Source organism: Phalangium opilio, unplaced genomic scaffold, assembly GCF_054372755.1.
Source record: "Phalangium opilio isolate 3A_F unplaced genomic scaffold, DU_Popi_V2 ptg000056l_1, whole genome shotgun sequence".
NCBI lineage: Eukaryota > Metazoa > Arthropoda > Arachnida > Opiliones > Phalangiidae > Phalangium > Phalangium opilio.
Genome location: NW_028324175.1, coordinates 4183354 through 4198287, shown reverse-complemented (window position 1 = coordinate 4198287; position 14934 = coordinate 4183354). Strand labels below are relative to the sequence as shown.

Genomic DNA, 14934 nt, shown 5'->3' with positions numbered 1-14934 from the left:
TGTTTCATGTTCTTTCGAAGGGAGTCCCAATAGTGTGGACTAAAAGCTAACCAAAACTAAAAATAAACCTAAGACGAGTGAAAATCCTTGGTAATCGGTTCCGTAGTCCTTATCAATAAAAGGTTGTACATCTTTAAAATACGAATAATTTCACGTTGACACAAATTTACGGATAGTTTTAAAGGTCTACACATTTTCCAAATAACCCATTATGCAATTTTTAGCCACATCGTAGTATACGATAGGCTCTTAGTTTGACCCGAGCCGTAGTAGTACTGGCCGGGGTTTTCGCTTTCGTTATCGTCAGATTTTAGCTTAAATGGAACCAATAGTGGTAGCTGAGCTCAGTTAGAGATTTTATTTTACCTAAAAAATTTTTCACACCGCACCCGGGAATTGAACCCGGCTGGCTGGCGCAGCAGTAAGACACGCTACCACTGGGTGGTCGGACACTTCTAATTTTTAGTTTAGGGTCTTTGATTTTTTTTATTTATGTGCCAATTAAGTAGATAACGATGTGGCTACTATTAAGTCCCAGCCCTTGGGCCATCTTGTTTATATTAAATTCTTATAATAACTTTAAAATAGTTTGCCCAGATTTAGCCCCCCCAAATTTCAAACCCTAACGACGCTACTGCACTTGGGTCTCTTAACGGTTTGGTCTCGACTCTCAAACGCCTTATACCGTCATAAGAGCAAACAGTAACCCTATGCATGCATGCGATAGTCAATGAGTGAGCTTTTCTTATAAAGAATAGGGGTCACTAGACTGTGCCCTTGGACAATTTTTCCCTCTCCGAATTCACCGAAAACAAAATAATGAATGTTTTGAAAAGAAAGGCAATTGAAAAATTTTAAAGTTTTAACTTTTAAATTGAGAAACTGGTAGCGGAAAAATACGGAACATTTTCCGGAAAAATATAGATCGGTCATTTTCCGCGGAAAATTTTCCGACTTACAACCCTAGTCTCGACCGTTTGGTGGCTGCACCGCGCGACAGATTTTTCAAAATTTTCTCTCTTGTCTCTTCGGATCTTAGCCCTATACGAGTTCTGACGTCACAGTAGCCTCCTGCGGAAGATGCCCAATTGTAACCCATATTTGTGTACTTAGAGGCATGAGAAACTAATGACGATAGTAAGGCCTTGTCATTAGCAGACTAATAATTTTAAAAAACGAATCGAGGTTGGGTGAGAAAATTTATAATGCACCATAGACGCCGACGTGATGTGTCTGACTCTTACACGCCGACATATACGTTAAAACATAAGTAACATAATCTAGATCTATCTGTATGTAAGTAAAAGTGCTGACTGGCAGATTGATATTCAACACACAGCTCAAACTACTTGACCTAGAAAGCTGAAATTTTTACAGGGACGTTATCTTAAGTAGTAGCTGGCGCGCTTAAATAAAGGTTCTTTCCAATTTGTCACCATCTTGAACAGTGGCGGCCCTGAAAGAAAAATACCTTATCCGTACATTTCAACAGATTCCTTCAATATTTAGTACACGAGTCTTATGGCTATTGGTTTAGAATTATCCGTGGCGAAAATTGTTTTACAGCGAAACGCCTTCGAGAAAGTATTTGATGGAGTGTTATACTTATCGATTTTATTATACTCTTAATTTGACACGCGCATACACCATGGTAGGTGAGTTTATGTTACGAACATCTGCCGTGATTCTTTGGAAAGACTTAAACACATCTACGAGTGTAGCGTACCTGTATATACCACATCCCCAAATTTAATCATAAACAGCCTCCAAAAAATTAAGTTTGCGCCTTTTCATAACTCTGCTAAACAATCATGTTGTATTCTAGTTTGTATAGTTTAAAGTCGAGTAAATTCGTAAGTGTATTTACATTTATCAAAGAAGTATGTCATGTCAAAACGAAAAGCGCAGAGTAATGTTAGCCGCAGCTCATCGGCGATTATTCGACAGAGTTTTTAATCACGCCAACGCTAAATTTTGTAGACGATAATAAACGGAAGTGCATTCTAATCAAATTAACTTCAACGAGGTAACTATTTAAATGTTTGAAACAGCATACGTAGCAATGTCCTAACGTAGCAAAATGTTATTATTGGTGATCGAGTAAACAGGGGCCGAGTAATTAAGGAAAAAGCTTAACTTGGGGTAGCGTCTCACTTATAGTTAGAATCTTACTTTACACTAAACTTTGATGACTCGTAACTCTTGTTATCCTATAGATACAGGGATGGCCTTTGAGTATGTTATAGTCCTCTTTGCAGTGGCGCCGCCAGAGGTAATCGCGGTAAGCGGCTGCTTACTTCAAATTTTGAAGGGGGCCTAATTTTGGAGGAAGGGCCTCATTTACAAAAATACGATTTTACTGAAAATATTCAAAATTTAGTCCTGGAGTCGCAGGTGGAATACCGCGGTGGCTACTGCAGGTTTGGCCGACTTTTGTAGACCGTCGCTATCATAATGGGATGGGGTTAGGTTAGTAAAGAATGCGCTTTGGGAATGGGGACCTTTAATCCTACCGGGCCTAGAAGTGAGAGGCAAAAATACTTTCACGTGATAGAAACCTCCTGCTGGTAGAAATTTATTGGAAGCGAAAGAGGTAACTAAACCGAGCACTTTTCACTTCGACCATGCAGCTCTATTGTGTTACTTTTTTGTGTACTGATAAGGATCGTCAACGGGACGGCGCTGACTCGAGGATTATTATTAGAGAGTTTATGCTGCACTTCTTGTAGGCTTCTACAGTGCATTTGTCCAATGCACTTTAGAAGATTACACGTATTTCAACTTAAACTCTCTACTGTTACTTCTTATTTCGAAATAGTAAATACAAAGAGGAGAAAGAGGGAGATAGAAACGCGCTTTATAAAATCCGCCGAAAAATAGGGGGGTAGTAAAAACAATTTTCGATACGTTTAGTTTTAGGACGCACATCCTTTGCGCATGGGGGATTGACCTCCTCGCCTTATGTCTGTCATCCCCTACGTCAACTGTGCGCGAGAAAGCAGCGCCCAGGCACCGCTGTGTACCTTAGATTTACCCCCGTTTTCACCACGCATGAATCACTGCAGGGTAGGGGGCCCATTCATCAAACACCGCTTACCCCGCAAAAGTTTCTAGCGGCGCCACTGCCTCTTTGCTCCCCATCCAACGAAACTAAAAACGTGGGGTTTCGACTAAACAGGGGCCGAGTAATTAAGGAAAATGCTCAACTTGGGGTAGCGTCTCACTTATAGTTAGAATCTTACTTTACACTAAACTTTGATGACTCGTAACTCTTGTTATCCTATAGATACAGGGATGGCCTTTGAGTATGTTATAGTCCTCTCTTTGCTCCCCATCCAACGAAACTAAAAACGTGGGGTTTCGACTAAACAGGGGCCGAGTAATTAAGGAAAATGCTCAACTTGGGGTAGCGTCTCACTTATAGTTAGAATGTTACTTTGCACTAAACTTTCAAGGCTCGTAACTCTGGTTTTACTAAAGATACAGGGATGGCCTTTGAGTATGTTATACGCTTTTTTTGTCAACCATCCAACGATACTAAAAACGTGGGCTTCGAGTAACCAGGAGCCGAGTAATTAAGTATTCCCTCCATAGGAATGGCGTTACACTCAAAGTTGGAGGCTCATGAGTCGTAACTCTGGTTCTACTAGAGATAGGCAGATGTCCTTTGATTATGTTATAGCCTAATGCTTTCTTCATCCAACCAAATTAAAAACTTGGGGTTCGAGTAAATAGTAGCCGATTAATTAGACACTGCGAGCTCTTGAACGCTATTTGAGCTAGTTTAGTTGTGAATTTAAACTAGCAAGCTTACAAAAATGGCCAAAGGCGAGACTTCCGGTTGTAAAGCGGGTGAGATAAGCACTACACTGCAGATACATCCATATTCGACCATCGATCGTTTGTCTAAGTCTTATTTGGAAACGATACAGGGTTCGTACAACTTTCGAAAACCTATTTTCCTGAGTTTTCCAGGGTTTTGTTTTCTTCACGTACAACGGCAGTGGTTTTCTATAGTTGAAGCAACCCCTTCAGAGCAAACTAACTCAACCTCGTCAACACATTTCATTGATTTCTCTTCATTTTACTAAAAATTCGAAATTTCCAGAATTTTTCCAGGCTCGTAAGAACCCTGCTTATTTACCGTCTTTAATTATTCGTTGCTACAAAAGTTGTAAAACCCTACGTCATAGGAAGCGTGGAGGTTGTACACTTTAACAATCAACTGGAGTAGAAAGATACGAAAAACACGATTCAACGAGACCAGGGATAGATTTATTTTTTTTAAGACGAAATGGGTAACAGGGTTATTCGGGTGCGCGTCCAAATCCACAACCCCCTTACCCGTGACGGAGGGGTATGAAAGAAGAGGCGGGTCTTATTTTCGTTATGGCGTTGTATGTATATCCGGGTCAAATAAACGTCGTCTGCCCCTTCGTCTGCCAAGTTGGAATGGGCTCGGATTGTAATTTTTGAAAGAACATTGTTTAAAAATGGAAGTTACACAAGACATAGGGCTTGCAACTGACAAAAAAACCGGGGACGACCCAAGAAAATTAAAAGTGAGTTAGAATTGAGTAATGAAATCGAAAGTTTTCGTAGATATTACAACACGAACAGGTTTTAACCAAACACTAAGCTCACAAAACTCCTGGCCTTTCACTAAGCCTAGGTTAACTTCATCAAATTCGTTTACAAAATCATGAAAATAGTAGACATGATTGGCTTAAGAAAGAATTAGTGAACACTTTTGACCCTTACAGATGTACTCCAAATCCAAAACACCGGCACCAAATTCACTAACTACCCTCTTAATTGCTATTAAAAACATTTCCCGAATAATTGCCAGACCCTCGCTTTCAGACGGCTCCGTTTTGAACCCCTGTGAAGACGCTTATCTGTACTACCATAGCCCACTCGATCCGTACTCCCGGGCGCTGCGCTGCTTGCGCTATAGCGCGAGCAGCTTGCGTCGTGACGCGCGTGATCGAGTGGGCTATGGTACAACGCAAGACGGGTCGTAGTCATAGCGACAGAGGTAAACAGGAATTACGTATTTTTGGCCCTCCTTGTCAGCAACGTCACCAATACGTAGTTTTAGTGAGCCAATAAGATAATTTAATTTTTTGGTTACGTGTTGAAGGAAGGGGCTATATACTCGGCTATGAGTCGGACTGAAGTAAAGGCCAGATGTTGTGCATTCCGTCTTAAAAAAAATAAATCTATCCCTGACGAGACCAAGAACAATTTTAGATACAACCAAAAGTAGATAGGGGGGAAAGTAAAGCACTTGGAAGATCCCCGCGCCATGAAAACCTAGAAACCCCCTTTCCTCTCTCTCACAGTTCCTACCCCCTCGCATAGGAGAGGCATTGCACATTGTCAGTGCCTATTTGCAACCGAAAAATAGTTCTGTAAACAGTTTTAAAAGGACTCCTACTAGCTAAGGCTTAACAAGATTGCATACGGATATAGGGTAAAGCAACATCTGTGAGTGGAAACGTTAAAATTAATAAATGACGATCTTTTTACCACGGACGATACTGGAAGTAGAATTAGAATATTTAACTGTATGAAAGGTAATGGATCCATGAATGAACTGTTATATGATATGATTTGTGATCTTCTTAAGTCAAAACATGAAGAAGATAGTAGTGGTTATTCTGCATTTCTTTTTGCCTGGACTATTAAAGGATAAAAATCAGCGCCCCGAATTTTTAAACGATGTAACACTTGGTTGATTTGAATTTTCCTTTAGAGCAGACAATTTCACCGGCTACTGTCCCGGGGCGCTGCCGTCGCTATGAACTACCTCTCAAAAAAATCGATAAGGGGTTGGGGTGTTTTCTCAAACGTCATTGGCTAACTCGCATAGGAGGTAAGGGAGAGGAGAGAGAGCTTCTAAACTTAGAGGAAACCCACAGTCAAAGGTGGGGAACCATCCTCGAGCTTTACTTTCCCCCTATCTACTTTTGATACAACGCAAAATTGAAACGAGACGTTTACGGCTTAAATAAGAGTTGAGTACTTGAATTAAGGGTCAAGATTGGTTCGTTCAATGGTTAGGAAGAATTGGCCTCCGTACCAACGCAATTAAATACATTCAATATAAGATTTATTCAAATCCGGTACAAATTACAGTGTTAATGCTTAAGGAGAAAGAAACGTTCAAACTTAGATGCGAATAAACTATAACAGAAGTAAGATAGGGGACTTGAAGTATCGAGTTTACTAAAATTCTACACTTGGCGAAAGTGAATATTCTTGATAAGACAGCAACGGTTGGCCCTCTGTTAGCGGTTACTGAGTTTTCCCTCCAAAAAGTGAGACTCTCTCTCGGGTGGCGGTAGATGGGAGCCGAACTAGATTCAAGCACCCGCTTCGTCCGTGTACACCCCCGGCTTTAGGTTGAGGGGAATGGGGGTAGGAAATGTTTTTGGAACTCGACCAATTTTGTTTCTCAGTCTAGTGTAGGCGCAGGGATGGAAACGACGAATAAAATCCTCAGGATCTATTACCACCAATGCTAGAGCTCTTTACTTCTAGTGCCTTATCTTACTTCAGACTATAAACACATTCTGAAATATTTATTCATCACGTTGTTTCGCTTAAAGGAATAGCGACCCGATTTAAAATTTATCTCAAATCTAAAGAAAACCTTACTTTTTTGAGAGTTTAAACTCTTCTGATTCCAAAAATATATTTGATAAATATTTAAATATGAGAGAAAACACAGAAGAAACACTTCGCAATCTTGAAATTTGGGAGGCAAAAGCAAATTTGCGGAGATTTTTGGCAGGTTTTTCTCCTTGCTACGTTACTCACGGCATCTCGCGGAAAAGCCAAGCGCCCAAGACTCCCGACTCTACTAATGCCGCGGCGCGAATCTGAATAATATAGGGTTAACGCGGCGCTGAGACACAAAGAGGCGTCACGACAGCGACATCAAGAGAGAAAATTTCTCCTTACTACGTCATCAAGCGAAACAAAATTTGAACTAGGTCTTTTCCAAACTCTACAATACTTTGATTGCAATTTTATAAATTGCTACGAAACCAAATACAAAAGTAAACATATCATAATAAACTAGAAGCATTTGAAGTTTGTGGATGACGAAAATTATGGCAATAACACTTTAAACCAACGGCTGAACACTTCCGGTTTATTACCGAAATCTAAATGAAATACAGTTATATTTGACGCGTCAACTTTAAGCCAAGGCTTATGGACTGCGAGTGAAGTGACCGCGGCGCGTTCGAAAGTCGCGCCAGGCTTTTTAACAAACAAACAAACGTTGCACCTACGAAAACTGAATAAAAGGCGAAGATGGTTCGATCTTCGTGATAATTAATTAATATTATAGTAAAGTTAATTCCGTAATAAGAACTGGAAAAATACAAATTGCCAACTCGAGCCCCCAAACTCCCAAAGAGACAAGTTTCCTAAACCATAGCCCACTCGATCCGCGCTCGCGTCGTGATGCAGAGCCTCGAGCGAGTTGGCTATGGGCTTTCAGTTTCAAAGCGGAAGAAGCAGCGTGAGAACACTGGTGGCGCCCCTACACGCGGCGAAGGTAATCTAAAAATACGTTTTCAAAAATGCAGAAATTGCAACTTGGATTTCCCGCGCTTTATTTAATAACTCCTTCGCTCGTCAACAGAAGGCGCCACCCCATCACATACGCCAAGGAGAAGAAGCGAAAAATCTCTCACAAAAACGTTCAAGCGCCGCCTTCCCCAATAGTTTAGGCTTAAATAGTATGTTATAATGTCTATGGTTTTGGAGCATTTTCATAAAATCAATCAAGCGAGAAGTTATGGAAACAAGTTAGATAATTTATTGTTTGGAAAAATAAAACCAATATTAATTTTTACAAAAGTTTAAAATTTAATTAAAAATGGAACTGTAAATTTAAGGCCTTCCTGAACTGGCCTATAACTAGGTTCTTGGAGGAAAGCGTGGGCCAATGTTTGAAATAACTCAAAAATTTTGGCTTTAGGAGTTTTAATTTAAAATCTAATTTAAAATTTTGGCTTTAGGAGTTTTAATTTAAAATCTAATTTAACATTTTGGCTTTAGGAGTTTTAATTTAAAATTTAATTTAACATTTTGGCTTTAGGAGTTTTAATTTAAAATTTAATTTAACATTTTGGCTTTAAGAGTTTTAATTTAAAATTTAATTTAACATTTTGGCTTTAAGAGTTTTAATTTAAAATTTAATTTAACATTTTGGCTTTAAGAGTTTTAATTTAAAATTTAATTTAACATTTTGGCTTTAAGAGTTTTAATTTAAAATTTAATTTAACATTTTGGCTTTAAGAGTTTTAATTTAAAATTTAATTTAACATTTTGGCTTTAAGAGTTTTAATTTAAAATTTAATTTAACATTTTGGCTTTAAGAGTTTCAATTTAAAATTTAATTTAACATTTTGGCTTTAAGAGTTTTAATTTAAAATTTAATTTAACATTTTGGCTTTAAGAGTTTTAATTTAAAATTTAATTTAACATTTTGGCTTTAAGAGTTTTAATTTAAAATTTAATTAAACATTTTGGCTTTAAGAGTTTTAATTTAAAATTTAATTAAACATTTTGGCTTTAAGAGTTTTAATTTAAAATTTAATTAAACATTTTGGCTTTAAGAGTTTTAATTTAAAATTTAATTAAACATTTTGGCTTTAAGAGTTTTAATTTAAAATTTAATTTAACATTTTGGCTTTAAGAGTTTTAATTTAAAATTTAATTTAACATTTTGGCTTTAAGAGTTTTAATTTAAAATTTAATTTAACATTTTGGCTTTAAGAGTTTTAATTTAAAATTTAGTTTAACATTTTGGCTTTAAGAGTTTTAATTTAAAATTTAATTTAACATTTTGGCTTTAAGAGTTTTAATTTAAAATTTAATTTAACATTTTGGCTTTAAGAGTTTTAATTTAAAATTTAATTTAACATTTTGGCTTTAAGAGTTTTAATTTAAAATTTAATTAAACATTTTGGCTTTAAGAGTTTTAATTTAAAATTTAATTAAACATTTTGGCTTTAAGAGTTTTAATTTAAAATTTAATTAAACATTTTGGCTTTAAGAGTTTTAATTTAAAATTTAATTAAACATTTTGGCTTTAAGAGTTTTAATTTAAAATTTAATTAAACATTTTGGCTTTAAGAGTTTTAATTTAAAATCTAATTAAACATTTTGGCTTTAAGAGTTTTAATTTAAAATCTAAATTTAAAATCTAAATTTAAAATCTAAATTTAAAATCTAAATTTAAAATCTAAATTTAAAATCTAAATTTAAAATCTAAATTTAAAATCTAAATTTAAAATCTAAATTTAAAATCTAAATTTAAAATCTAAATTTAAAATCTAAATTTAAAATCTAAATTTAAAATCTAAATTTAAAATCTAAATTTAAAATCTAAATTTAAAATCTAAATTTAAAATCTAAATTTAAAATCTAAATTTAAAATCTAAATTTAAAATCTAAATTTAAAATCTAAATTTAAAATCTAAATTTAAAATCTAAATTTAAAATCTAAATTTAAAATCTAAATTTAAAATCTAAATTTAAAATCTAAATTTAAAATCTAAATTTAAAATCTAAATTTAAAATCTAAATTTAAAATCTAAATTTAAAATCTAAATTTAAAATCTAAATTTAAAATCTAAATTTAAAATCTAAATTTAAAATCTAAATTTAAAATCTAAATTTAAAATCTAAATTTAAAATCTAAATTTAAAATCTAAATTTAAAATCTAAATTTAAAATCTAAATTTAAAATCTAAATTTAAAATCTAAATTTAAAATCTAAATTTAAAATCTAAATTTAAAATCTAAATTTAAAATCTAAATTTAAAATCTAAATTTAAAATCTAAATTTAAAATCTAAATTTAAAATCTAAATTTAAAATCTAAATTTAAAATCTAAATTTAAAATCTAAATTTAAAATCTAAATTTAAAATCTAAATTTAAAATCTAAATTTAAAATCTAAATTTAAAATCTAAATTTAAAATCTAAATTTAAAATCTAAATTTAAAATCTAAATTTAAAATCTAAATTTAAAATCTAAATTTAAAATCTAAATTTAAAATCTAAATTTAAAATCTAAATTTAAAATCTAAATTTAAAATCTAAATTTAAAATCTAAATTTAAAATCTAAATTTAAAATCTAAATTTAAAATCTAAATTTAAAATCTAAATTTAAAATCTAAATTTAAAATCTAAATTTAAAATCTAAATTTAAAATCTAATTTAAAATCTAATTTAAAATGGTTCCATGAATTCCGTTAAAGACAGAGTTGACGACGTCTTTGCGCAACTCCTTATAAACGTCCAAGTTGCTTTCCACGTCGGAGAAGACGCGATCTGACAGAGTTTTATTGTCAAAAACGAGTCCCTCCCTCGCTTACCATCCAAGCCACGCTTACCAAAAACATACTGCGTCCTGGGAATGAGGCAATCGTTGGAATCCAGTTGATAAATCTCATTGCGCGGATTTACTTTCCAATCAACGGAAACGTTGCTGTTTTCTCCCTACGCAAACTTTAATAGTTAAAGGGGGGTTCCACGATCTAACTAGGTCGGACTGTTAGGAGTTGACGCTTAAAACACGAATGTCTGAATGCGCGACTCTCATTTGGTTAGAAAGAAACTAAAATAACAAAATTGGGAGCTTTCAGTTGGAGGAGGAGCAGAGTCTCGTGACAAAATTTACGCTGCCATATTGGTGGGTTTAAAGCGAGAACGAAGCTGAGACCACCCAATATGGCTACCAGAACAGCGGTGAGACTTGGGAGTGTGTGACGTACTACCAACGCCTACGTTATCAGGGTAAAAACGGCTAAATTTTAGCTCGCACATTCAAAATACAGTTTTATCAATAAATATCATTTATTCAAGGTTAATTATAGGATAATTTGTTAAAGTTATGATGCGTAAATTAATTAAAATATATATTTTCCATGTTTTTCTATATTTTACCCTTCATATTATAGGTTAGGTTAGGTTGGGTTATGTTATATTTTTAGATATATCGTGGCTAGGAAGAAGGAACTGGTGGGGTTTTTATGGCTATGAAAATATCGATTAAAATAGTTTCCGCGACTTAAATGTAATTAATTATCATATAATTAACATCAAGAAATTAATTGGAAAAACTGTATTTTGATGTTTTCCCGTAAAAACATACCCAATTTAGTAATATTTTGAAAAAGGGGGAATTTATTCAGTTGATAAAACCTCAGACCACTAATATATATATATATATATACTATATTAGTGGTCTGAGATAAAACTTGATAATAACAAAAACAGGCGCGCATTTAGCAGAACATCATAAAACCTTTCTGAATTTAGCGCGCGTTGTATTGAACACGAAGAACAATAACTTACCTTTCTATTACCAAGACAGGATTGCGGTCGTCCTTCTACCAAGGCTTCTACTCGCTATTAAATTCATGCAGAGCACCCACAATAGATCTTCGCTTTGACGACGCCATAATTAAACTTACCTTTATTACTTAAATTTCATATTCGGCAAAAATATTTTTGTAGTAAGTTTCACAAGTCAAATCGGTAACTAAACTGAATCACGACCGGTTAGGCGTTTTTATATTCAACCCCCTCCGAATGCGCGTGGCTTTCGCGAATCTTATTGGTCAAAAAATTTTCAAACTTCATAAATGCAGGGATGGAAATAACCAGCGAGGGAAATAAGGCCGTGGTGCAGGGCAAATGATCGGTGGCCAATGTCCCGTGTATTGTGCTTATTTCCGGTCCGGAAAATAATTTTTTGCCGGGATCAGCGTGATCGAGTACACCGTGCCGGTGGAGTGTCTGCTTCTGTCCAACTGTCAGCAGGGATAAGGGAGTCAGTCCTTCAAGCTGTCAGTGACAGTCACCAGCGGAACTTTATTTTTCAGCGAATTATCCTTTGGCATTACTTCTTTTTTGCGTGTGTATTTATTAATTTTCAGAAACAATTTTAGTAGCCATCGGTTTCTTTAAAAATTTAAATCAAGAATAAAATCTTGATCAGAATTTTCAAAACTTTTTACACTAAGCCTTGGTTTTCTTGAAGTTCTTTAAAACTTAGTTCTAGTTACGGTTTGCATGCCATTGTTTCGACTTTGAAAAAATGGCAGTTAAAGGCGCTACCCTTCGTGGATTCTATGGAGATTTTGGATTTTGTTGGCTGCAAACGTCATAAAGTAAAAACCAGACCTTTTTTTGTGAAACTGAACTCAATCTCATAGCGCTTTTAATATTTGCAGACGATACATGATTTTAGAACAGCTTTTTCTATTAAATTTGCTCCTGGTTTGTTCAAAATTCGAGCTCAGCTATATTTAATATTTTTCCTAAAATTAAACGTGTAATTTAGATTATTACGTTTATCGAGCGAAAGTTTTGGAGCCACTTTTATTTGAAAATCCTAACCCAAACCACCCCATGTATAAAGAATGGGTGAAGTCTGCGGGAATCAAGTAAGCAAATAGGGAGTGACTATTGCCACACACACTGTGTGGGAATAGCCTCTGCACTGCTGCCACACATTGTGTGGGAATAGCCTCTGCACTGCTGCCACACAATGTGTGGCAATAGCCAATCACCTATTCCCACACAATGTGTGGCAGTAGCCAATCACCTATTCCCACACAATGTGTGGCAGTAGCCAATCACCTATCCCCACACAGTGGGCGTGGTTCCCAATCCCATGCACGATTGCACGTGGTCGGCGCGACCGCGACGCCATTTTAGTTTACTCTTCTTTGGCCAGTGAACGAGGTAAGTGAACATTTTTATCGCTCTCCAGAATTTCGGTTTTAAATGGGTAAATTAGTTAATTGAAATTCTTAAAATTGATTTAATTTACGAAATATAAGCTCATGTTATTTGCAAATTGATATATTTGTATGTTATTTGCAAAATTATATACCTATTTGTATAACAGATAATAAAATACAACGTGTTTGTTAAGCCTCGGCTAGGCTTTAAGGTCATAGGTTATATTTACCCATTAAATTCCCATTAATAAGATAAGAGAACAGCTGATAACTGTTTTGACTTTTGACTTGATTCTAAAACTTGAATTATTTATCTTTACAGATTATCTCTGACTGTTCTTGGCTGAGTTTTGGTACTTTTGTACTGTGTTCTTGGTACTGCTGTACTGTGTTTGTAGGAGTTTAGTAGCGTTGACGTTGTGTTTAGGAGTTTGGTAGTAGCGTTGACGTTGTGTTTAGGCATAGCCGACTTGTATTAATAAAGGCCTATAGGTGATCCTCGGTTTTTTTTTCTGATATTGGCAATGGCCGTAGTGATCTGCTGCCGCTAGATGTCGTTCTTAGGGGGAAAATTTTGTGGCGGGAAATTCAAAACGAAGGAAAATGCCAATAGGAGAAAGCTTACTTTTTGCCTTGAGGTTGGGTTTTTTTTTTGAAATAAAGTAAGGCAGTTTGTTTTAGAAGTAATACATTTACTTGATAACAATATATTTGTCTTTATCTCATTTATAGTGCGTTTAGTAAAGTATTTTTTCTACTTTTCTATCACAGTACAATGTAATACTTTCAAAATAAGTGTTTTGATTAGTACCTAACATATGAAATTTTTTGAATCACATTACAACTTTGCGTATTTTCGGGGGATCATTAGGGTTTGACAAGCTTATCTAACATAATATCACATAAATGAATATATACAGTAGGATTGAAAAAGTTTAGTAACTTATTGCGTTATTGCATACTTTATAATACCTTAAATATTTTGGCGAGGTAGAAACATTAAGGGTTCTTTAACAAAATCAGATTTGAATCCTACGATGATTTATAATTTGTAATTTAATATAGTTTTGATTTGTAATTATAATTTTTTTATTTGAGGTTCATGTAATTTGGCCAACCCTGTGAATATGCCTATATTTACCAAAACATTACTGGGGTATTTTAGGGCAAGGATGATGGGGGTGGATACGAAATCTGAGGGAAATACGCGCCTTAACTGCGGAAACGATTGGGTCTGGTGGGACGCTGAAAATGGGGGAGGAATAGTTATATATTAATTTATGTGATATTATGTTAGATAATCTTGTCAAACTCCTAATGATCAACTATGCCAAAGATACAAGTGACGTTGAAGAAACAGTCAAAACGTACAAATAAAAACCTTTACCCCGAAAATATGCAAAGTTGTAATGTGATTCAAAATATTTCATATGTTAGGTACTAATCAAAACACTTATTTTGAAAATATTACATTGTACTGTGATAGAAAAGTAGAAAACATACTTTTCTAAACGCACTTTAAATGTGATAAAGACAAATATATTGTTATCAAGTAAATGTATTACTTCTAAATAAACTGCCTTACTTTTTTCAAAAAAAAAAAAAAAAAAAAAAAACCCAATCTCAAGGCAAAAAGTAAGCTTTCTCCTATTGGCATTTTCATTCGTTTTGAAGTTCCCGCCACAAAATTTTCCCCCTAAGGGCGACATCTAGCGGTCGCTAAAAAATTGGTATGCCGCCCCATGGGTAGCTTCCTACCTATAGGCCTTTATTAATACAAGTCGGCTATGGTTTAGGAGTTTGGTAGTAGCGTTGACGTTGTGTTTAGGAGTTTAGTAGCGTTGACGTTGTGTTTAGGAGTTTAGTAGCGTTGACGTTGTGTTTAGGAGTTTAGTAGCGTTGACGTTGTGTTTAGGAGTTTAGTAACGTTGACGTTGTGTTTAGGAGTTTAGTAACGTTGACGTTGTGTTTAGGAGTTTAGTAACGTTGACGTTGTGTTTAGGAGTTTAGTAGCGTTGACGTTGTGTTTAGGAGTTTAGTAGCGTTGACGTTGTGTTTAGGAGTTTAGTAGCGTTGACGTTGTGTTTAGGAGTTTAGTAGCGTTGACGTTGTGTTTAGGAGTTTAGTAACGTTGACGTTGTGTTTAGGAGTT

General features: G+C 34.8%; 1 long non-coding RNA gene across 1 annotated transcript; it reads right to left on the bottom strand.

The window, feature by feature from the left end:
- Positions 1–10226: 10226 nt before the first annotated feature.
- Positions 10227–11620, bottom strand: LOC149668061 (uncharacterized). The gene is made up of 3 exons (XR_016367928.1): positions 11389–11620; positions 10425–10530; positions 10227–10362 (listed from the first exon to the last, which is right to left on the bottom strand). It is a non-coding gene; the product is annotated as an uncharacterized LOC149668061 (long non-coding RNA).
- Between the last annotated feature and the right edge of the window lie 3314 nt (positions 11621–14934).